This window comes from Eucalyptus grandis, chromosome 2 (genome assembly GCF_016545825.1).
Source record: "Eucalyptus grandis isolate ANBG69807.140 chromosome 2, ASM1654582v1, whole genome shotgun sequence".
In the NCBI taxonomy this organism is placed as follows: domain Eukaryota; kingdom Viridiplantae; phylum Streptophyta; class Magnoliopsida; order Myrtales; family Myrtaceae; genus Eucalyptus; species Eucalyptus grandis.
The window spans coordinates 40,351,353-40,375,579 of NC_052613.1; the positions used below are offsets into that span (position 1 = coordinate 40,351,353).

At 37.6% G+C, this 24,227-nt stretch overlaps 2 long non-coding RNA genes across 2 annotated transcripts; both read left to right on the forward strand.

Annotated features, from left to right (window-relative positions):
* The first annotated feature begins 14,957 nt into the window (after positions 1-14,957).
* On the forward strand, positions 14,958-16,028 carry LOC104428364. The gene is made up of 2 exons (XR_001982743.2): positions 14,958-15,181; positions 15,393-16,028. It is a non-coding gene; the product is annotated as an uncharacterized LOC104428364 (long non-coding RNA).
* Positions 16,029-21,336: 5,308 nt separating this feature from the next.
* Positions 21,337-22,125, forward strand: LOC104432795. The gene is made up of 2 exons (XR_723403.3): positions 21,337-21,433; positions 21,662-22,125. It is a non-coding gene; the product is annotated as an uncharacterized LOC104432795 (long non-coding RNA).
* Positions 22,126-24,227: the final 2,102 nt, after the last annotated feature.

A 24,227-nucleotide genomic window follows, 5' to 3' on the forward strand; every position in this document is an offset into this window, starting at 1 on the left:
GCGTGAGTTGCTGCGAATTGCGTCGAACGGAGTCAACAGTTGGTTGCTACGGTGTCACGGACGGTGCTCCTATGGTATAGCAACGTCGGTGGTGCGAGTTCGCCGGAAGGAGGATGGTGGCGAGTCGGGGGGTGTCGACGTGGTGACATTGGTGCTTCGGGATCTGCAGATGGGAGCGTCGGATGATGGCTGCGGTAGCACGGCAGCCTCGGGACAGAGCGGACGCGGGTTCGCGGGCGATGGAGGGTTCCGGCAGAGGTGACCAGCAGCCGCAATGGGCGAGCGGGTCGCGGGCTACCGCAGGTCGTTGCGCGATGTCCGGCGTCTGCGAGGCGTGTTCGAGGGACTCAAACGGAGGCGTGGGCGCGGCAACGGCGTCGGGCACGGCGGTGGTGAAGCGGATGAGCGGAGGAAAATTGGGGTGTCTAGCTGGGCTGATTACGAGACGGTGCGGGGGTAGCGGCGAGCACGCGAACAGAAATGCTGGCGAGACGCGGTGAGGGCTGGTGGCTCAGCTGCTGGCGTTGGGTGGTGCTGGCACGGTGGTGGCGCGAAGAGGCCGGCGGCGAAGGAGCTCAAGCCCCGGCAGCCTAGGCAGCATGCCAGTAGCAAAAAAAGGGAGGGGGCGTCAGGAGGCTTCCACAAAGAAGACAATGAACAATCCCTTTTTTTCTTTGTTTCCCTCTCTATTGTACGTCACTTCTCCCTCTGCCCTCACATCTTTTCTCTATTTCCCTCTTTTCTTTTTTTTTTTTTTGACTTTGAAGAAAGAACAAAAGAAAAACAAAAAATCCACAAAAGATGAAATTTTCTCTGTTCCTTCACGAATTCTTCTCTCAATTCGCCTCTAAAATTTTTCAAATTCACCTCCTTTTTTTTTCGAAAATTTTTGGTCTCCTTTTATAGTGATTCCGACCACTCTCCTATGGCAATTTTCGAGCTTCCTTTTTCCGTTGCCCTAATTCATGCAAAATCTTTGATTTTTCCTTGGATATTCCGATTCATTCCCTTTTATCAAACTTCTTACTTTTTTATTCATCTAATTTCTTTGATTAAGAATTTGCTTCCATATCATAATTTCCACATTCCATCCATAATCAAATCAAATTAATCCTTTCCTTATTTTCATGTTTTTTCTTTTTATTTGTTCAAAATGCAATTTTATTTTTCCAAAATTAGGTGTCAATAACTGCCCCTCTTTGAAGGTGAGCTCGTAGAGGTTGCCTTCAAAGACAAATTGAAACCTAATTTTAATTATGCACATGCACTAAATAACTTTTTGTTGGAAAATGAATTCCTTTTTGAATAAAATTTATATGATGCATGGAAATGCTAATGCAAATGATAAAGGAACTTACCTGGAATTTTTACCTTCGGGAGAGTAACTCAAGATAGATTGGTTACATGTCCAGGACCCGTACCATTCTACATAACTTCGTTGTTTTATTAGGACCCGTACCATTCTACGGTCGCCTAAACTAAGATTCATTTTTAGGACCCGTACCATTCTACGGTTGCCCGATGAATCTGGGAAAATTCTTTGGGGGGGAACTCCATCAAGTGCTAGTGCTTGAAAAGGAATACCTGTACATTGACAAGTATTTAAGGTATGGATAGAGATATACTTACCTGGTGGCATCTCTGATTCTTAAAGATATGTCTCACAAATTTATGAGGTGACTCTGGGCTACGGAAGCACACCACATCGAAGAAGGGGAAGTTTGGGCTACGGAAGCACACCGATTTGATAGGGGGATTTTGGGCTATAGAAGCACGCCATATCATATCAAGGGACATCGAGCTATGGAAGCACAACGGGTCAATAAATAGGACACCGGGCTACAAAAGTATGCCGGATCGATGAAAGGAACTCTGGGCTACAAAAGCACGCCAGGTCAATATAAATTACACCGGGTTACAAAAGCACGCCAAGTCGATATAAGGGACTCTGGGCTACGAAAGCACGCCAGGTCAATATAAAGGACACCGGGCTACGAAAGTACACTGGGTCAATATAAAGGACACCGGGCTATGAAAGCACGCCGGGTCGATGAAAGGGACTCTAGGCTACGAAAGCACGTTAGGTCAATATAAAAGACACTGGGCTACAAAAGCACGTCGGGTCGATGAAAGGGACTCTGGGCTACAAAAGCACACTAGTTCAATATAGAAGACAACTTGACCAAGTCAAGTGTTGATGCACTTGGGAGAGAATATCTGCACAATGACAAGTATTTAAAGTATGGGTATAGATATACTTACCTTGTGATATCTCTAATTCTTGGGGATATGTCCTTTGGAACTTAGATATCTTGTGGAGGCCTCTCACCTCCTGAATGTTAGAAGCTCTTAGGTCTTTGAGAAAACATTACCTGTCAGACATAATTAGAGCAAAAATGCATTCACCAAAGAAATAAACAAGTAATGCACACTTCAAAATCCATTGAAATTTTATCAATTCAATCGGGGTTCATGCATAATAACATTTGCATTACCCAAATTTCCACTAGAGAATGACCGTTCAAGATAATTTTCACTCATGACATGGATCTCTTAAGAATACTAAATGAGAGACTTTCGGTTAGAAAGGACTTTCACTCACTCTCATTTAGAAGAGAATCACTCCATCTCACCAAATCGACAGGGATCCGAGTATTCTCGCAAGCGGCACGACCTTACCAATCTTAGAGGTCTTCAACAGGGACCATATTGTGGGCTTGATCAATGGCTTGACAAATGGACTCTTTGAGTCAAGGCTATTGAAAGAACATCTTCACAATTATCTCCGGGTTTACAAGTCAAGAATCCTACAAAATGATAAAGAAATAATCTTGCTCGCACTTGCTTATAAACATATGAACCCCTACGTTAATTCAAGTGCCATAATCTGAAGACACTTTGTAAGGGATGTAACATAGGTTGGGTTCATGGGTTGAGAAATGAAAGGATCATTAGGCTCAAAATATGTATGAAGGGTCAAAGCCGATGATCATCTAGGCATTGTCACCGATCTTCTCTTTCGCTAGGGATACACCATTGATCTTGACTCTTTGAGTACTACTCCATTGAGATACAACTTTTTGCAACTGATAGTCACCTATCATGACTCTTTCATTTTCATTGGCATTACTTCTACTAGGCACATCACTTTTTCATGCCCCTAGTTTTCATGCATTTTTTTAATTTCTTTTTCATGGGCATTGGCCTTGCTTTTACCAGGCACACTATTTTTTCATGCTCCTTAGTTCTATTTTGATTTCAATTCTTGCACACAGTGCATGCATCAAGGAATTACACTCTGAATGACACTTTTCAAGAGTCTTCATTTGCCTTTTGCCTTGCCCTAGTGTGGGGGATGATCACCAACGGGGTTTAAAGAAATGAAATTGTAGGCTCAAGTGGGCTATGCAAATGGTATAAGTATGTAGGATAGAGAAAGAAATGCTCTTCGTCATCCTAAGGCACTTAAGTTAACACATGAATTCAATGCAATAGCACGACTTAAAGATTGATGCAAGTAAGAGCAAGAAAATTTCAATTCATTTTCCTCACCTTATGATGCCATTTTATCTCCCATTTGCCCCAATGTGGGGTGATTCTTGACAGGGGTAATTTGAAAAAAAAAATTCACAAGTGTATAAGGCTCAAAGGGGTTAAGCAATGGATCACCTGTAGTGTTTGGGATAGAGAAATAAATTGCCTCTCATCATTTTGATTGCCGTACCTTTTGCGAGATAACTATTTACCTTGTGCATTTGAACCTTCCTACACTCATCTCACAAGTGTATGTGTAAGGGACTGTGTATAGGATAAGGTTTGTTTTTCATCATCTCGACCTGTCTCATTTAGTATTCTCAATCAATTCCACATCATTAAATTAGTCCATCTTGATGTTCTTTAGTGAAATTGGTGGCTAAGAGTCATCATGCAAAATCCTATTTTAGGCATGAAAAATTATCAACTTCAAAACAAACAGTTTTCCACACTGCAAAATGGTTTTAAGCATTCATTCAAGGATTCCTCTACAATGGGATTGTCTCAGCAGTTGATGTCTTTGGATTGTCCTTATCATTTAAGACTGAAAATCCACTTTTGCCCCTACACAAGAGAACGTGCATGAATATGATACTATGTAACATCAAAGTAAGAGTAGATGGAATATCCATTTTTGGCTTGGGCTGAGATCTTATCTCAGTCGAGTCATTACCAAAATTTGTCATGCCCCCAATCTGTCACATTAATTCCTTAGAAATGTGTCCTTGACAATTGGGCCAATTGCAACTTGGTGTGCCCTTTTTCAAAGGCCTCATCGTCAGACCGAAAAAGTAATGATCTGAAACATGAAGTAAATGAGTCAGAAAATTTAACAGAGCTAACCTAATGCATGCTTTTGGAAATGGCTCCAAAAATAATGTTTTTTTTTTATGAGGAAGCATAAAGAAGCCCAGTCCTCAGAATTCTCCTTGGATTACATTTTTTTTTTTTCATTGTTGGATATCGTCATCGGGCTAGTTTGGTTTGCCTCATTATGTCCTCAAAATTGGAAATAAAATTGTAATTTCATTGAATATAATCAAATGAACTACATTATTGGAATGCAAACAAACAAACCCTAGAAACAAAAGCAATAATTGAAATCTCATAAAGCAGGAAATCCTGAAAAACTTGAAGTTCTAGAAGATAAGAACTTCTTCACTCAGTGACAGCGTTTGCGCCTCCATCGTGGTTGGGTGAAGGATTTTTCTGATTACTGCTGAAAGAGAACGCCTTTGTATCCAAGAGGTCTTGGACCTTATGCTTCAAAACATAGCAATCATCAGTAGAATGACCAACCTCTCCTATGTGATAGTCACATTTTTCAGAGGGATTATATGTAGGATAATGCTCGGGATTTGGTCGCTTCAGCTTAGTAGAGAGTAATCCCTTCTTTTGGAGGACAAACAAAACTTTGGATAGGGGTCCAAGAAGAGGTGTGAACTATCTTCTAACACTGCGTCGTCGACCAGGGAGCTGATGTTCTCCACCTTGTTGCTTAGTAGAAACCTTAATTACTAGGGTGCGACCACGATTTGGTTGAGAATAGGTCATATTAATCTCAGCTTTAAGGTCCTTCTCTTTCTTGGTAGAAAACCTTTTGTTAGATGGCTCAGTAAACCACCCTTCTCTTATCCCCATCTCAATTTGTTCTCTTACAGGAACAAGTTGGTTGAAGTCTTCGATGTATGTGCTAGCCATCCGGTTACGGAACTCAGATGGTAGAGTCTTGATGAACAATTTCATCAATTCTTTATCAGTAGGCTCAGGAGTGATTTGAGCTACCAGATTTCGCCATCTCACGGCATACTCCTTAAATGATTCGCTCATCTTCTTCTCCATCCTCTCAAGATCTTCTCGGGAAGGTGCAATGTCCATATTGAACTTATACTGCTTGAGAAATGCGTCGGTCAATTCATTCCAAGTGTCGAGAAGATTGACATTCTTCATTACGTACCATTTTAGTGCGGGTCTAGTCAAACTCGCATGGAATGATTGGATCATGAGGGGCTCATTTTTTACATGCTGGGCCATGTGTACGTGGTACATATACAAATGAGATTTTGGGCAAGAAGTACCATCATACTTCTCAAACTCTGGCATTTTGAACTTGCTTGGCATGTGAACCTTCTCATAAACCGAGAGGTCAAACGAAAGTGAGCTTTGTGACTCTTGCAGCTGTCTCACTTTCTCTTCCAGCTTAGCAACACGCTCATCCTGCTTTGTCTTGGGAATGCTATCAGGCTTGGCTTTTCCAACAAGGACCAGGTCATCTTCTAGCTTAGGCATTTCGTCATTGCTCATTTGGGCCCTGTTCCTTGGGACTACTATCTCAAGGAGAAAGGGTGGAGGATTTGGATTCACCTGGAGGGATTGAAGTTGAGCTATTATAAGCTGCATGGAGGCGGCTAACTGTTTGAGTTGATCTTCCACGGAGGACATGCGATCACGCATTTCAGCTTGATCAGCCATTCTAGCTCTTAATCGTGTAATAATGGATGAATGTGGCAGCTCCGTTGTCACCTATTTCGAAGAAATGAACAAAATAAGCACGGAGTGTAAATAGATAGCCAATCCATGACAATGATCTGATTTTTTTTCATTTTTCATTTTCATTTTTTAATGAAAATTTCGTACAATAAAGGAATTTCCTAAAAAAAAGGCTAGAAAAATAGACACCCTAGCAAGATCAAATTTCCTAGACATGAATTGAAAACAAATTTTCCAAAGTTTTTTTTTTTCAAAAATGATTCATTGCATGACAATTTTCTCATTTCATCTCTAATTGATAAAGGAGTTAAATCAATGCTTGACCTAAATTGTCATGGACAAACTAAAAGCATGACAAAATAAATTGCATGGTATAGGGATAGAAAACTTACTTCATCAAGAAAAATCGACAGCAATCACATAGACATGCACATGAGATGTGAGGCTTGATTTCTACTCTAGACAGGCTTAGCAAAGTGGAGCTAAGAGGATGATTAGATCGTTGCAGTCTCGCATTAACGTGTTAGGTCCCCCTAACTCTGGCTCAGTTGAATGGATGGTCCAATAGTCACGCAGTCTCGCGGATATGGACAAACACATTTGACACCATGAAAAGACTTTCGGGGAAGAGAATGTCAACAACCTCTACATAGCAGTCTTTTGAGGAAGTATCATTCTCAACACCATCCTAGAAATCCTATCGCAGCCTAGGTGCGACCGCAGATTGTGTGTGCAATAGTGTAGAGCTAAAAGCAGTAAAATATGCACAATGGTTTAAATGCAAACAACACTTCTAAATCTAGGGAAAATAAATTATTCATCCCACTCCTTCCTGCAAGACAATGATTAGCAAAGACTACTCCCCTTATATCTCCCATCTGCAAGAACATTTAACACCTTAGAAATGTTAAGGACGTACCTGATGTCCTTGTTGCCAAACAAAACCATTTTTTTTAATAAAGAAAAAGAAAAATTAGCCTAAGTCCACTAAGTGTTTTAACACAAGTCCCCAGCGGAGTTGCCAAGCTATAGCGACCTAAATTTTGGGTGCATCACCTAAAACTAGGTTAATGGACTAGTTAGTTTTTAAACTTAGCTTGGGCTCTCCCAAGCTCATACCAATTCGCGACTTAAGGTTCAAATATTAACTAGGAGTCACCACTAATCGGTTTATGGTAGGTCGATTAGACACCTAAGTAAAATAATGGGAGAATTATTTTACTCCTAAGAACCAAAGACTAAGGGTACGGGGACTTGCTTACACTAGAATTTTCTAATGCCATTTCGATACCATTTCTTTTAATTTTCAAAATATTTTTGCAGGCAACTTGGATTTATTTTAACCTAAATCACTATTATGCAAAAAGGTGATCACACAGATGCTCAAGCATTCAATAAATAATTTGCATCACACAAAGCAAATAATTTTTTTGCGTTTTCTTGAAAATTAGAATTCTTTTATAAAAATGCATTTCTTAACTAAATGACTTAATCTTATTAATATGCAAATTCTAATTAAATGGGCCTATTATGCAAACTAGTTATTATGCACCTCATGACCTAACTTCACTAATGAACAAATTCTGATTAAATAATCCTATTATGCAAACTAGTTAACATGTACCTAGTATTTTTGGATTTTTTTTATTGAAATTCAGAATTTATAAATATCCTAATTAATCTATCTAAAAAGGGATAATTTTCTAATTTATTCTAGGGATTAATTCGACTTAAACCCTATCTTATCTTAGAAAACTATTTTTTTTTTTTTGGAAAAATGAGATAATTAAAATGTGTGAACATTATCTAAAACCCTAAAAAATTATTTAGGTCCAACCTAACTTATTTCTAAAAATGCAATCCTAAGAATGTAATCCTAAAAAAGTTCTAATTTACTAAACCTAGATGTCGATTTACTAAACCTATATCCTCATGCAGAATTTTGATATTTTGATTTTTTTAAATTTTTTTAGTTTTTTTTTTTTAAAAGATAAGTAATCTTTAAATAAATTTTAAATCTAAACTATCAACAAAATAAAGATTAAAATAATAAAAAATAATCGTTGTCTCAGTAAATTAAAACCCTAATTATCACAACAAAGAGATCAAAGTAAAAAATTTGATCTTTTACGGATCAAATTAATAATTATAATGATTTAAAAATTAAAATTCTACCAAAAAGCCTAAAAATTAATATAATTAAAAAAATAATCCGAAATCTCTAGGATTAAATTAATAATTATAATAATTCCGGACAAAATCCTAAAGGATAATGCCTACAAAATGCACAAATATTAACATTGACAAACCATACTCCAATAATAACAAAACTTAAAATAAATAAAGTAAAATAAAATAAAAATAATAAAAATAAAAATAAACCACCTAAGACTCAACGCTTCCGCGCGATGGTGCTGCTGGTGGAGCGGCTGTGACATGAGCGATCGAGTGGAGGGCTGGCTTGCTTAACAGCGAGGGCATGGGATTGCAGCGATGCGGGGTCGGTGTAGGCGCACGTGAGGAGCAGATGCGCTGTGATGAACGACGCGGAGGCAGCGCGAGCTGCTGTGGATTGCGTCGAACGGAGTCGACAGTTGGCTACTACGGTGTCACGGACGGTGCTCCTATGGTATAGCAACGTCGGTGGTGCGGGTTCGCCGGAAGGAGGATGGTGGCAAGTCAGGGGGGCTGTCGACGCGGGTGACGTTGGTGCTTCAGGATCTGCAGATGGGAGCGTCGGACGATGGCTGCAGTAGCGCGGCAGCCTCTGGACAGTAGCAGCGACGCGGGCTCGCGGGCGATGGAGGGTTCCGGCAGAGGTGACCAGCAGCCACGATGGGTGAGCGGGTCGCGGGCTACTGCAGGTCGTTGCGGCGATGTCTGGCGTCTGCAGAGGCGCGTTCGAAGCAGGACTCAAACGGAGGCGTGGGCGCGGCAACGGCGTCGGGCGCGGCGGCGGTGAAGCGGACGAGCGGAGGAAAATTGGGGCGTCTAGCTGGGCTGATTACAGACAGTGCAGGGGCAGCGGCGAGCACGCGAACAGAAACGCTGGCGAGACGCGGTGGGGGCTGGTGGCTCAGCTACCGGCGTTGGGTGGTGCTGGCACGGTGGTGGCGCGAAGAGGCCGGCGGCAAGGAGCTCAGCCCCGGCAGCCTGGGCAGCATGCCAGCAGCGAACAAAAGGAGGGGGCGTCGGGAGGTTTCCATAAAGAAGACAGTGAACAGTCCCTTTTTCTTTTGGGTTAATACCTTGAAAAACCCAAAACTAGTACACTTGTGACAAATTTACCCCAAACAATTTTTTTGACCATGAAAAACCCCAAACTGGTATACCTGTGACAAATTTACCCCGATTGACTATAAAAAAAACTGGTACATTTATGACAAATTTACCCCAAACTAATTTATTCGACTGCAAAAAACCCCAAAATGGTAAATTTGTTACAAATATACCCTATGCTAAATTGGATTAATACCATAAAAAAATCACAAAAATTGTAAACGATGACAAACGGAGCATAAAATCCTAAATTCATGTACCCGGTCAACCGTCACGTGTCATTTAACTTAATAATTTGAGAATAAAATTTAACGAAAACTAACATAGGGTAAATTTGTCACAAGTGTACTAGTTTGGGGTAAATTTGTCAAGGTATACCAGTTTGTGGTTTTTGGTGGTCAAAAAAATAGTTTGGGATGAATTTGTCACAAGTGTATGCCCCGGTTTGGAGTTTTCAGGATATTAACCCTTTTCTTTTTTTCTTTTTTTCCTCTCTGATGTACGTCACTTCTCCCTCTGCCCTCACATCTTTTCTCTCCTTCCCTCTTTTTTTTTTTTTTTGACTTTGAAGAAAGAACAAAAGAAATACAAAAAATCCACAAAAGACGAAATTTTCTCTTTTCCTTCACGAATTCTTCTCTCAATTCGCACTAAAATTTTTCGAATTCACCTCCTTTTTTTTTTTTTTTTTTTCGAAAATTTTTGGTCTCCTTTATAGTGATTCCGACCACTCTCCTATGGCAATTTCGAGCTTCCTTTTTCCGTTGCCCTAATTCATACAAAATCTTTGATTTTTCGTTGAATATTCCGATTCATTCCCTTTTATCAAACTTCTTACTTTTTTATTCATCTGATTTCTTTGATTAAGAATTTGCTTCCATATTAGAATTTCCACATTCCATTCATAATCAAATCAAATTAATCCTTCCCTTATTTTTCATTTTTTTTCTTTTTATTTGTTCAAATTGCAATTTTTTTTTTTTTAATTAGGTGTCAACATAGGTCTATGGACTTTTTGTAAAATAAAGAAAAAACATGTTTGTGGACTAAAGCCCGTTTCAAAGCATGCTCAAAAGGCAGCAGAGACAAGGGGCCTAATGTCTTGGGTTTAAAAGGGTGAAATGCTTTCTCTGATAACCATTCCATTGCATGGTCCATCCGTGGGCCTTTAAAGACACTCATCTGAATAACTCGGCTCACTTATGATAAGAAATTACTCTCGGATCAAAATAAAAAATAATTATTTATGATAAGAAATTGTTCTTGAAAACAGAATAGTTAGCAAACACATCCTAATTCTCAGTCTCTATTTATGAAATTAGGTAGCTGCAATTTCCACCATAATTTTTGTTAAAGCCATTCATTTATAAATAGTTCATCAAGATGCCTTCAGATTAAAATTCAACTTTTTTTCAACTATTATCTATTTATTTTGCCCCCGGTAAGATGTCACTCTTCCTCCTTCTAAGATGATGTTTTTGTGTTCCTCCGAAGTTAGAGTAAACCTAATGCACGCATCTGCTAATATTTAAAATCGTAGCGATTGAAGTCGTCATGGTTCATTTGTGCACATCAGAAAAGGGAAAGGTGCCTCTCCATTATTATGATGGGCTAAAGAAAAGTGCTAAATAACATGCCCTATATTCTTTTCTCCTTGAATTAACTCTTGTTATTTTAATTAAGTGGGTTTTTGAATTGGAATTGGAATAGGATACTCTCGTACTAAGAAGAGACGGGATTCCAATTTTATGCATATTCGACTTCAGTAAAAGCATGGTGTTTTTTTCCCGCACTTATAATTGGACTATGAATTTCGGATAAGTGATTTTGTTTTTTCCCCTCGCACGATTTACATTTCATAAATTCAGCAGGAAAAGATTCAATAATAGCAAGATTTTCAAGTCACGACTAATTCCAGATCTCTAGCTAGACATCAACTTATCTCTTGAAATAGCAATAATAATAAGGGAAAAAATCACAAAAAAATCCTTAATTTTGCTTACTTGTGACACATTTATCCCAATTTTTTTTGTAACACAAAAAATCTCAAACTTATTTTGTGTGACACATTTACATTAAATATGATACAAAAAACCCTAAATTTATACTCATGTGACACTTTTATCCCAAATTATTTTTTTGTGATACCAAAAACCCCAAAGTTATACTCATGCGACATATTTATCCCAAGTTTTGAGATAAATGTCTCGTAGGGATATATAAGTTTAAGGTTTTTAGTGTTTCATAAATGTGTCTTACTAAATTATTATGTTATATAAGTATAAATTTTGGGTTTTTTTGTGCATCACAAAATAAATTTTGAGATAAATATGTCATGTAAACATAATTTAGGGTTTTTGGTTGTTTTTCCTCTAATGATAATGGAGATGCGTTGTAAACAAGGAATAGTGATGACAGAGAAACATGGATGGTATAGCAGGGAGCGAAACCGAAGTCAAAATTCAAAGGTGCTGGATAGCTTCCGAAATTTCTTGGTTAGCCTAGTTAGGTAAACGGTTGCGACTCGTAGACGCTATAAGGATGGTGGTTTATTCAAGGAACCTCCTTTACTCTCTACTTTTACAAAATACTTATTTCTAAGCAATATATATTATATATCTCATGGAATGATTGCCGATATTTCCTCGCTAGATTTACGCAAGGCCCGTGTTAACAACCTATTACCAACAATCAATGGAATGAAAAACTCAATAGCCTATGAGATGGAAGCAGGACTTTTGGCGAAAACATTTTATTCCAGAAGGTTGGGGCGCTGCCACCTAGATCCTTTACGAAATTTCGCCAATTACATGAGTTTACGCATTTAAGACTGATTTTTAAAGGTTCATCTTTGAAGCGATGGATACGAAGAGCCTGTTTGATAATTATTCTATTCGCAGAAATAATTTTTTTATAGATTATCTTTTTTAAATGAGTTTCTAAGAATTTGAAGATATTTGATAACTGCATAAAATTTCTATTTCCATAATAGAAATGCATTTGTTACACACTAAAAAAAATTTGTGATTTAATTTTTTTATTTTTTAATTATTTTATAAGATTTTCCTCTTCTTCTTTTTTTTGTCCTCTTCTTCTTTCTCCTCTAGCCGATTGTTGGCCTTAGCCATGGCCCACCACTAGCCAAACAAGAGCTGACAACCTTGCTAGTCTCAAGGGAGCCTCATCCAACCACCACGAGGTTGGCTAGAGGAGGAAGAAGGGAAGATCAAGAAAAGAAAAGATAGAATAAATAAACAAAAATTAAAAATTAAAAAATTATTAGAAATTATCCATGTTAAAGCCAGCCTTACCAAATAGGATGACCAACATTCACATATGCAATTTTCAGCTAGAATTGGCCTGTTGGCCTAACAAACTTAATTAGCAAAAGATGAAAAAGTCTAATACTCAATTGGAAAAATTGAAATGCTTAAAACTGAATTGACAAATGTGCAACAGATTTATAACTTTTTGGACAATTTTCCCTCTTTTTATCTTCTCTTCCTAGAACTTATGTCCAAAGAAGCACTTGCTACAATTCTATCATTCTTATGTGCAACTTTCCCTACAAAATAATTTCATGAATAAAAAAGGTACTCCTTTGTTTTGTGGCTATACTTATATTGAACATCATTGAGAAAAGTACAAAAAAATTCATAAACTTATTATATTAGTATCAATTTAGCCATAGACATTTTTAATGAAATTAATTTAATCCTAAACATTTTTGCATTAGTATCAATTTAGTCTATCTAGCCAATTTATGTCAGAAATTGTTAATGTGGACATTGGTTGTTCTACATGATATGGCCGATATTGTTGTGGACATTTTTAATAATATTTTAATTTTTTTGAATTTTTAAATTTTTTTTTTTTTTTTTTTTCTTTTTTCCCTCTTGTTTGTTTGTTTGTTTTTTTTTTTTGCTAGTGGCCATCACTAGTTGCCAGCCATAGCCATAGTCGATGAGGGCCGGCTTCACTTGGGTCGCCCTTGCTAGTCACAGGCGATGGTCAACCTTGCCAAGCTGCCCCTAGGTGAGGGCGAGTGCTGGCCGTCTAAGCACAGCCATGCAAGGGCCACTCACCAGATCTAATGAGGCCAACTATTGCCTAGGCTAGGGTGGCCTTGCCACGCCTCGCCCGAGCGAGGGTTGGCCTCGCCAAGGCTTGCATAGGTGAGGGCAAAGCCCGACGAGCCCCACCTAGGCCACCATCGATCGTCAAATCTGGCAAGGAGGCCTTGCCTAGCCATGCTTGGACGGCTAGCGCTAGCCTTGACTTTAAGGGCAGCCCGGCAAGGCCAACCACCTTGGCAACCGCAAGCGAGGTCAACCCTTGCCAGCCATAGCTATGGTTAGTGGCTAGCAATGGCCATTGGCAAAAAGAAAAAGCAAAGAAGAGGGAGGGGAAAAAATTATTTTAAAAATTCAAAAAAAAAAAAATTATTAAAATATTATTAAAATGCCCACATTAGTGTCAACTGTGTTATGTGGGAAGGCTAATGTACACATTATCAATTTTTTTTATTTAAATTAACAAGATGACTCAATTGTACCAACGTGAAAAGATTTAAGACTAAATTAGTCTAATTAAAAAGTTTATGATTGAATTGGTACTAATAATAAGTTTAAGAATTTTTTAGTACTATTCCCAAATATCGTCCGACCTCGGTTAAACCTGAAATTTTAGGAAAAAGTTGTCTCTTCTTCTGGTTCGTTTATGACCATTACTTTTATTTATTAAATTTCCTTGAAGCTTTTCAGAAGGGGGAAAAATTCAATTTTGCTTTCTGTCCTCGACCTTGGGTAGCATGGGGCCCACTTAACGGGGCATGAAACAGAAAGTAGCGGTGACCGAGATTTGCCTCGTCCCAGGAGAGCATGTCGCGCACTCCAAAGAAATAAGAACCTTTTTCCATACGATGATTCATAGGTCAGAGACGGGAGCTTGATTATAAAAAAATCCCACAAACTAAAAAAATAAAAATAAAAAATACGTCTCTATAAACCTTAAATTATACTCACTATAACACTAATGCCTTAAACTTTCTTTATATCATCAATAAACCTTAGATTTGTATATGTGTGATATACAAACTTTCCATCATGGTTCTATTCAAAATCCACATTAAAAATCTGATGTGGATCCAAAATGACATTATTGATATTTTTTTAGGATAAGTCATGTGAGAAAAAGATTAAAAGGAAAATGGAGAACTAAAAAAGCCAATAAAAAAAAATTGGACCTCAGGGAAGAAGCAGAGAGGTCATATGATCCGGGATGTTTAAGGGGCATCCGACTGTTTTGACTTTGCTGGACTGAGCCGCCAACCCTAGCGGGGCATTGGTATAGGTTGCCCAATGCTTGCATGGATACCCTTAACACCTAGATGTATACTCTTCTTTCAGTTTCATCTAGAATATATTTATTATATTGGTATAAATCCGAGAATTTATAACACAAAAAAATAAAATTGGAGTATTTATGTCACAATGGACAAGTCTACGGTTTCAGTGACAAAAAAAAAAAAGTCCAAGGCATTTATGTCAAAGTAAGCATAATTTGTGATTTTTTTTATAATATTAACCATTTTCTATATATGCAAACATTGTCATTGACATCAGATCATGACTATTTGGTACGTGATATGAAATATCCCCAATTCTTTTGTCATGTTGTTCAATCATCCCTTCTTACGTACATCCTCACGTTAAAAAAGCAAAAAAATTATTGAGGGGCAGACCAAAGCACACTGTAGGGACCAGGGAGCCATTATAACGAGAGGCCAGCACTCCAGTGGAATTCGCATTTCTTTGGAAGTTGTGTAGGATTGTAGCGAAAATATCAGTCCCCAGTTTGGTCAGTTCTTCTTGCAAAGGTACGTGCAAGCACCTTCTTCGACTCTTCAATTTACTATATTACGTCTCACTAAATTCCATCTTCAGTTATCTTGATCTCATGCTCAGGTCATATAATCTTCCCGATCTATCATGCATAAAAATAAAAAAATAAAAACAAAAGTGTTTCTCTTCTAATGAGATAACATCTAATTTTTTTGGTATGAACGATGCTTCGAAAAACGTTTGCAGACTCACCGCTTGCGTTGTACTGCAATAGGGTTTTCCTGATGGAGAGCAATAACTGTCCACAAGGTTGCCCGAGTTTCCAGTACTTCCCTCCTCCATCGGCAAGGGACGTTCCGGTTTCTGTATCTTTGGAACGCGAGATTTCTGTGTGCCGGGAGACTTCGAGGTGGATCACCGTCAGCGTGGTCATCGTTGTTGCCGTCGTAGCCACCGGTGTTGTTATAAAAAAATCGCCGTGGTCCTCAGGATAGAATCCCATGGAAGACTAAGATTCCAACAATAAGCCTAATGCTGCAGCCATCGCCGGGAAGGCGCCGAAGGAGGCGGAGGCAGAGCTGAAAAAGGTGGAAGCGAAGGAGTCGGAGGCGGAGCCGAAAAAGGCGGAGGCACAGCTGAAGGAGGCGCCACCGCTGTGCTGTCCATGTTATACGCCATCGCTGCCGTGCTGTCCATTTCATCCATGTTGTTGTCATCAGATAAATAATTTACCATACATGGTAATTGAATGATGCATAATGATAGATCATCTATACTTAGCATTGGCACTTCTAAGTCCTATGAATTGTAATTTGAATTTTCAATCCAATTGTGCAATTGTCTTGGAGACGCCAATAATTTATGATAAATAAATTAGCAATCCAAGTAGGATGTGGGAGTACATTTCACTCCTATGAACTAAAGATTCAACCAATCGATTCAGTTGCATCAGATCTTTAAGTATGAAACCGATTTACATGCGAACTTCACCAATTTTTATTCCTTAAATCCTCTAAACATATAAAAAGTGATTATGCATAGTCACTCGAGTAACAAAACTAAACAAGCAAACAATTACAATAGAAAGCTAATAAAAGAAATGAATGACAAGAAAAATAAAGGACACGAGTGGTATCGGGCAAAATTAAGCAAAACCTGGTTATTAAGGCCCCGGACAAAGGCCCGTGAGCTATGAATGTAAATTCGATATAAGCTCTCCAAGAGATGCCTGATGCTCAAATAGGAAAGTGAACGTATGACATGTCATGACCATCTGCGAGTGCTAGTATGAACAAAATAAAGGAGTTAGGGAAGAGAATAAGAACACAAGATTTATAGTGGTTCGGCTTAATCCAAGCCTACGTCCACTCTCCCACGCTAACAGCCTTCTTGGCTGGATTCCACTATGCAATCAACAAGAGATTACAACTTCGAGTGCAAACACTTAGTAGTAGATCACACTATCTCACTAAGTCACTCTTTTGGTATTTCTCTCACGATTACAAACGTTTAAGCTCTCAAGAGACAAGTATATAATTGAAAGTCGCTCAGACTTTGGAATTATAAATTCTACGCTCCGTCTCTTACTTGCTCATCGGTCCTTCATCTCCTTAAATACTCCTCCACTTCCAAACTAGCCGTTGGACAGTATCCCGGAGAATCGTCTTCCAATATACCCATTGGACAGCTCTGTATCTAGAAGATTTGGTAGCCGTTGAGTGACAAAGGTAGAATCTCAAATTGATTCCGATCGTCCATACAAACGAAATCTTGGTTTCCATAAGTAAAGCTTCTTCGTATAGAAAGATCTTGTCTTCAAGATCCAATCGTCAATCAATTAGATTGAATCAATCAAATCAATCTTGATGTGGAATCCAAACCAGATCACTAGCCGTTGTATGATTGGGCTTGAGTTACCTTTCATCGAATCGGATGTAAAGTCGAGAGCAATAGACTTTACAATCGAGTCTGTAGACTTTACAATCTGGGTCGAACATATCTGCTTCGAACAAATTTAGCTTTAAGGTCTGTACCCGGTTCGGCTTCAGCATAGAGTCTGTCTTCTGGTTCATCATTCACGTTCGATCTGGAATTTGTCGAGTGAGCGGACTTCGATGTAGAACGACTTTGACACTAAAGTCGACAGTCTTCAGACTTTGAGTCTTGAGTCTAGCAGTCTTCAGACTTTGACACAGAAGTCTAGAAATCTTCAGAATATACTCTGGACATGTTACGTTCAGTCTTCTAGCCGTCTTCTGACTTTGATAATATCCTTTACATGTTCTATCATCTGCATGGTCTTTTCCTTAACCATTAAACATGTTAGTAGCCTTTGATTTATTTTGTCATCTTCAAAACATCATAAGGGATTTCCCTAACAATCTCCCCCTTTTTTTATGATGACAAAACAATCTCTGAATATGCAGATTTGAAAACACGCTTTTATTAATTTAAATCAAAGGATATCAGAAGATAACAAATAGATTGAGCATAATAATATATAGAAAATAATCGCAGCTCAATATTATGCAATAAATAATATCAACCAATCAGCACATATGCATATTCATATCTTCTCCCCCTTTTTGTCATAATCAAAAAGCGATAATAATGAAAAAGTATCATGTAGAGAATTATAACAAATATCTCGCATGAATCACAATTTCCAAAAATCAGCTTTTATAAAGCAAGTCGAATATTAAAGATATGCAATATAGCTCACTTCGATCATATGTATCAGCAAATATCTAATAAAAATCACGGATGCATCATAACTTGCACGTACCCTTTTTGTCATGATAAAATGATAATATCAATAAGAGATTTGTTAATGACAAAAGGTAATAAAAGATGCACTAACCGGATTTTTTAGAATAAATTCTGACACATTTACCTTTCCTTCCATCCATAATAAGATCACGATCAATCCAAAAAGATTTTTCCATAATTGATCAAGGCTCCCCCTCAATTTGTTGCCTTTTTGAGATGATCACGATTCTTTTCCTTTTCTTTTGGATTTGCTTTCTCCCCCTGTGATCATGACAATATTTGCGAATAGAAACAATTGTTGCTTGTGCACATTGAACAGAATATTTTTCCATTATTCCCTTTGTAGCAACAATATCCGCAACGATCACTTGCATTTTGAAATTCGAGGCAAAAATTATTTTCTTCAATCAAGCTCTTCTCGAATTCAACCTGCATAAACTTAACAAACTTTTTACACAAATAAGCTGTAATAATATCCACGTGAATACCCTTTTCTTCAAATAGATCAATTGAATAGCATTTATAAAGTTATCAAATATTAAAATTCAGAACTATTCAACCTTTTGTACGAGGCATAAGGGATTTCCTCAATAAGCAAAAAATTTGCACAAGGAAGGATATTTTTGAACCTCTAGAAGATAGTATAGAATCTTCTCAATTTTCTGATCAAGCTTTCCAAAATCCATATGGAAGATTCTATTGATACCTGCAAATTCTTGTATAATAGATAATCATCTTTGCAAAAATGTCACTTGATATCTTCCTTTTATTTGCAGATCAAACTTGCTAGATATAATATATCTTCTAAGAATATAGCAAGAATATCCATGAATATGCAGTAATATCTTTCGAGATCAAAGCGATTTCCTTGAGCATAAATTTCAGATATGCATTTTGCAAAAGGAAAATAAATATTTCTGTCACGTGCTAAAATTGCAATATCTTATATTTATGACAAAAGATATAAACAATCATCCAAAATCATAATAAATGCACGTAGAGATTTGCAAGGCGGGATGATAAAAATATTTTCTTACCCATGGTATATGTTTGCAATATACCATTGATTAAAAAAAAACATTACCAATCTTCGCAGGAGATGCATTTCTGATCGCATCATGATTTGCATAGATTTGCAATCATTCATCCCTTAAAGAATTTCCTGTAATCAACTCATTTCCCTTTTTGGTATCCATTCATTTGGATCCTTCCTTGACGTTAGAGTAAAATATGAAATCTCCATAATCAAATATTCTTTCTTAATTCATCATAACAAAGTATTCAAAGAAAGAATATTATACACAATAATATCTTGCATCATAAATTAATATCACGTAAAACAGATTTTTATTTGGCAAAATATGATAAAATCTGAGAGTATAAAATCAAACCAAATAAATTCATTTGTCTTTAAGCATGATATCAAAAATGATCACACGTATCAAATTAAATCTCGAATCACAATTCACACAATTCTTTCTTCAATAAAGCAAATAAAAAAAATATGATCATTATAAAATCCGAATCAATCAATGATATATCGAATTTCAAGCATAATGAGAATTATGTGCCCAAAAACATTCCTTACTAACTTCTTCTTTTCCTTTATTTCCTTGATTTCCCCATCGGATTCTGAGTCTGGTTCTGAATCAGACTTTGATTCTGAGTCTGTGTCTGAGTCAGACTCAGATTCTGAATGTGCCATCAAGCATAGATTTCCTTGCTCATCATCTTCTTTTATTATTCTTTTCTGGCCATTCTGCTTGTATTTTCTTCCATCGAAATATGGTGGCCTTGTGTTGCTTTGCCCTTCCATAAGTCCTGGTGCCAATATACTAGCTATAAAGAATCTTTAGCTCAAAAGTAAAAACACTTTTATAAACCGAGTACTTGGCTCGATACCAATTAGTGCTAGTATGAACAAAATAAAGGAGTTAGGAAGAGAATAAGAACACAAGATTTATAGTGGTTCGGCTTAATCAAGCCTACATCCACTCTCCCACGCTAACAGCCTTCTTGGCTGGATTCCACTATGCAATCAACAAGAGATTATAACTTCGAGTGCAAACACTTAGTAGTAGATCACACTATCTCACTAAGTCACTCTTTTGGTATTTCTCTCACGATTACAAACGTTTAAGCTCTCAAGAGACAAGTATATAATTGAAAGTCGCTCAGACTTTGGAATTATAAATTCTACGCTCCGTCTCTTACTTGCTCATCGGTCCTTCATCTCCTTAAATACTCCTCCACTTCCAAACTAGCCGTTGGACAGTATCCCGGATAATCGTCTTCCAATATACCCATTGGACAGCTCTGTATCTAGAAGATTTGGTAGCCGTTGAGTGACAAAGGTAGAATCCCAAATTGATTCCGATCGCCCATACAAACGAAATCTTGGTTTCCATAAGTAAAGCTTCTTCGTATAGAAAGATCTTGTCTTCAAGATCCAATCATCAATCAATTAGATTGAATCAATCAAATCAATCTTGATGTGGAATCCAAACCAGATCACTAGCCGTTGTATGATTGGGCTTGAGTTACCTTTCATCGAATCTGGATGTAAAGTCTGAGAGCAATAGACTTTACAATCTGAGTCTGTAGACTTTACAATCTGGGTCTGAACATATCTGCTTCTGAACAGATTTAGCTTTAAGGTCTGTACCCGGTTCGGCTTCACATAGAGTCTGTCTTCCGGTTCATCATTCACGTTCAATCTGGAATTTGTCAGAGTGAGCAGACTTCTGATGTAGAACAGACTTTGACACTAAAGTCTGACAGTCTTCAGACTTTGAGTCTTGAGTCTAGCAGTCTTCAGACTTTGACACAGAAGTCTGGAAATCTTCAGAATATACTCTGGACATGTTACGTTCAGTCTTCTGGCCGTCTTCTGACTTTGATAATATCATTTACATGTTCTATCATCTGCATGGTCTTTTCCTTAACCATTAAACATGTTAGTAGCCTTTGATTTATTTTGTCATCTTCAAAACATCATAAGGGATTTCCTAACACCATCTACTAAATAAATTACATTCCTAAAATGAATTGTTGCATGTGAAAAATAAATCTAAAAAATGCAATATAAATTGCAGTGCGATATTAAGAAAACAAATCTGTTTGTGAGCGTGCATGGTACCTAAAATGCACCCCTAAAAATACTTTTAATTTTTTTTAATATTTTAAGACACAAAAAGAAAAAATAAGAAAATAACTAAGTGTCGAAATGGACATGAACTAAAGCTTATGTGCTTGAATCAACCTATATTCCATATTTGCATAACTTGGACACCGAAATCACAAATAAAAATTGTCCACTTCAACGCTGGCGATGTCACCTAAAATGACCGGCGTAATGTCAACGTCAACCAGTTTTCCATACCAAAAGCCGCCACCAATAATGGAGGACAGAATAGAGCCATTATAATGAGAGGCCACCTAACGAAAATTCGCACTTCTTTGCTGGTAGTATAAGAATAATACCAATAACACCACACACCTCGGTTCTTCTTGATGAGGTACACGCAAGCACCTCCTTCGACTCTTCGGTTTATACTATATCCTACTTCATTCCATTTTCAATCATCTCGTTCTCACGCTCGCATCATATAATCTTCTGGCTTTACGTTATCAAAATAGTGTTTCTTTTCTAATAAAACACACTCCTTTTGAGGAACTACTTTTCTTGTGTGAATTGATGCTTCAAAGTATGTTTGTGAACTCATCGCTTGCATTTAACTACGCAGGACTTTCTTGATGGAGAACTATAACTGTCCACAAAATTGTTCAGGTTGCTCATGCTTCCCCTCTTCATTTGTCACGAATTCGGTTTCGTCCGACGACGAGAACATTTCGTGGTGGGATACTCCGGGATGGGTCATCGTCGGCATAGTAGTCATCGCCGTCGTAATCTGTGGTCTCCTTTTCTACTTTCGTCGTGATCCTGAGGACTCGCAGAGCACTCTCCCAGTAAAACTGGATCTTACCCTGAGCCTGGAGGCGTGAATATTTTGTTTCCGTCGTTGTAAGGATTCTTCCCCAAATGACAATAATCTGCAAGCTTCTGGGCTTGTGTCTGTGTGAACCTCAGAATAATTTATAGTGACAGGTCGTCTATTCTAGTATCCAACATTGGAGATTTGATGCAACAAATAATTGTGTTGGAGGAAAAAAAAATTGTGATGAAGGGTTTGTTAAATTTCGGTAGTTCTATGGTCTATCAAGAACTGGATCTTCAGATTTATCGCGACATCTTCAGACGTGGACCATTAAAAGAAAGCTAATGAATCACTAAGGAACATTTAGCGTAGACTATTACAAGGTCGTACCAATGGCAACTTTAAGGTTTTGATTTAATTAATTAAACATGCAATTTAATTCATTCAAGAGTTGTCACCATAAAAGGGGTATGTAAAAATGTTGGGATCGGTTTTTAACATCCATCTACACCCTCACTTCGAACATAAGGCTTTGTGGCCTCAATTTCTTATGCACAAAATCTTTGTGAAGGCGAGCGCAGAGCATGCCATCAAGATATATCCTATCTTATTATTCTAAGATTTATAATATGTAATGGAAATTTGAAGAGAAAAAGGAAAACTGTTTAAGCACACAAACGCATGATTGCTTAAGGCTAGTCTGCCTTTTAATGCATAAGGGAAAGAAAAGAGAAGCAAGATTGCACCATTGGTAACGCAAGCATATTAATGCCACTTTAGTCTTCAATAAGGGGCGGAGCTTGAAGAAGCAAAGCGAGCCTATGGTAGCAGCCTATTACGTTTTCAGGCCCTTTGACTTGATATTCTATTAGTCAAGTGCTAGCGCTCCCATAGAGTGAGGCTCTTCTGCTATCAATGAAATTGAAAGACAGACAAAAACCAGTGTATTTTGTAAACATGTGATTCACGCCTATGACTTACAATTAATACAACACAAGGACTCTTAACACTTATTACAACATCATGACTCATCTTAAAACATTTATTACAACATGGCTCATCTTCGTGATTTATCACAACATGACTTCTTTTTATTTTAATTCAAAAAAAAAATTGTATTCATTACTCAAAAGGATACATAAGTACATAGTGTTCATGATAGAACAAATCGAAACAGAGCAAGAATACTCAAACGGAGCACCAGCAAAGTTAACCACACACTTGTTCCAAGAGAACATATCTGTCAAGCAAAAGAGAAGATCATGTATCAAATGGCAACCTTTGGCCTTGGTTCGATAGACTCACTTGTGAGAGGAGTATATTTAGTGCACATGTGAGACAAGACATAAAGAAAGCCTCACATTGGGTATTTGGAGTGAAAAGGAACGGAGCAATTGTAATACCCTAATTTTCAAAAGGAGGTCATGGTCAATCAAAAAGAGTAGATCCTGTGCACCAATCAAAATTGGATGGCACGATGACATGCTAAATAATCAGGAGTTATCAACCACCACTCCTCATAATGTCATAAAATTTCCATAAATGTATCACATTAATTAGCTAATTCAAGATTTCACTAACAATTGTGTTAAGAGAAATGGACATATATCTTTTTAGTCATAAGAGTTAACGGAAATTTTATAATTCAATTGCACTTTTGCAATAAGTTTTAAAACTTCTAGTGCAATTATTCTTTCAATTGTTAGATTTGTAACTACAAACATATTACATCTAATTCAACTCTTAATTATCAAATTCAAATTATTGTACTATTCCATTTACATTGCCAAAAGGCATAATCTAAATTTAGATAGATATTTTCCTTTAAAACACGATCTCTCTCTCCGCATAGACATATGGATATAGATTTTAACACTTTTTGTTCCTATTGATGTGGGCTTGTAAACTAAGCTACAAAGACTCAACGGATTGGCTCTATTCCACAAAATTGGCTTTCTATTCCTCTACAAGCCCTTCGGTCTCTCCTTTGTTTAGTTCCCCTTACCTAGGACTCTTTAGACCATGTTCACAATTTCAATAAAATTTTCTTTGACCCAAAAAGGACAAACTTCACCTTTTCTGTTGCCCCCATAGGATGATCCACATGAGTCAATTCTTTCTTCTTCTTCTTCTTCTTCTTCTTCTTTTCTTGGGTTCGTCCACCTTGTCCAGACCAATAATTGCGAGTGACCATCGGACGAAGAAGACAAGACAGAACAATGGCAACACTTATGGGTGGTGTGGGTCCTGAAAACTGAGATGTTTTTTCAATCCCTTCCCACCTAAAAAGCACATGCTTTAAATGATAAGTAACTCTTCACATGTGCCCACCGTAGGAGTGCATGCGCTAGCACATGGACGTGCTAGGTAGGTC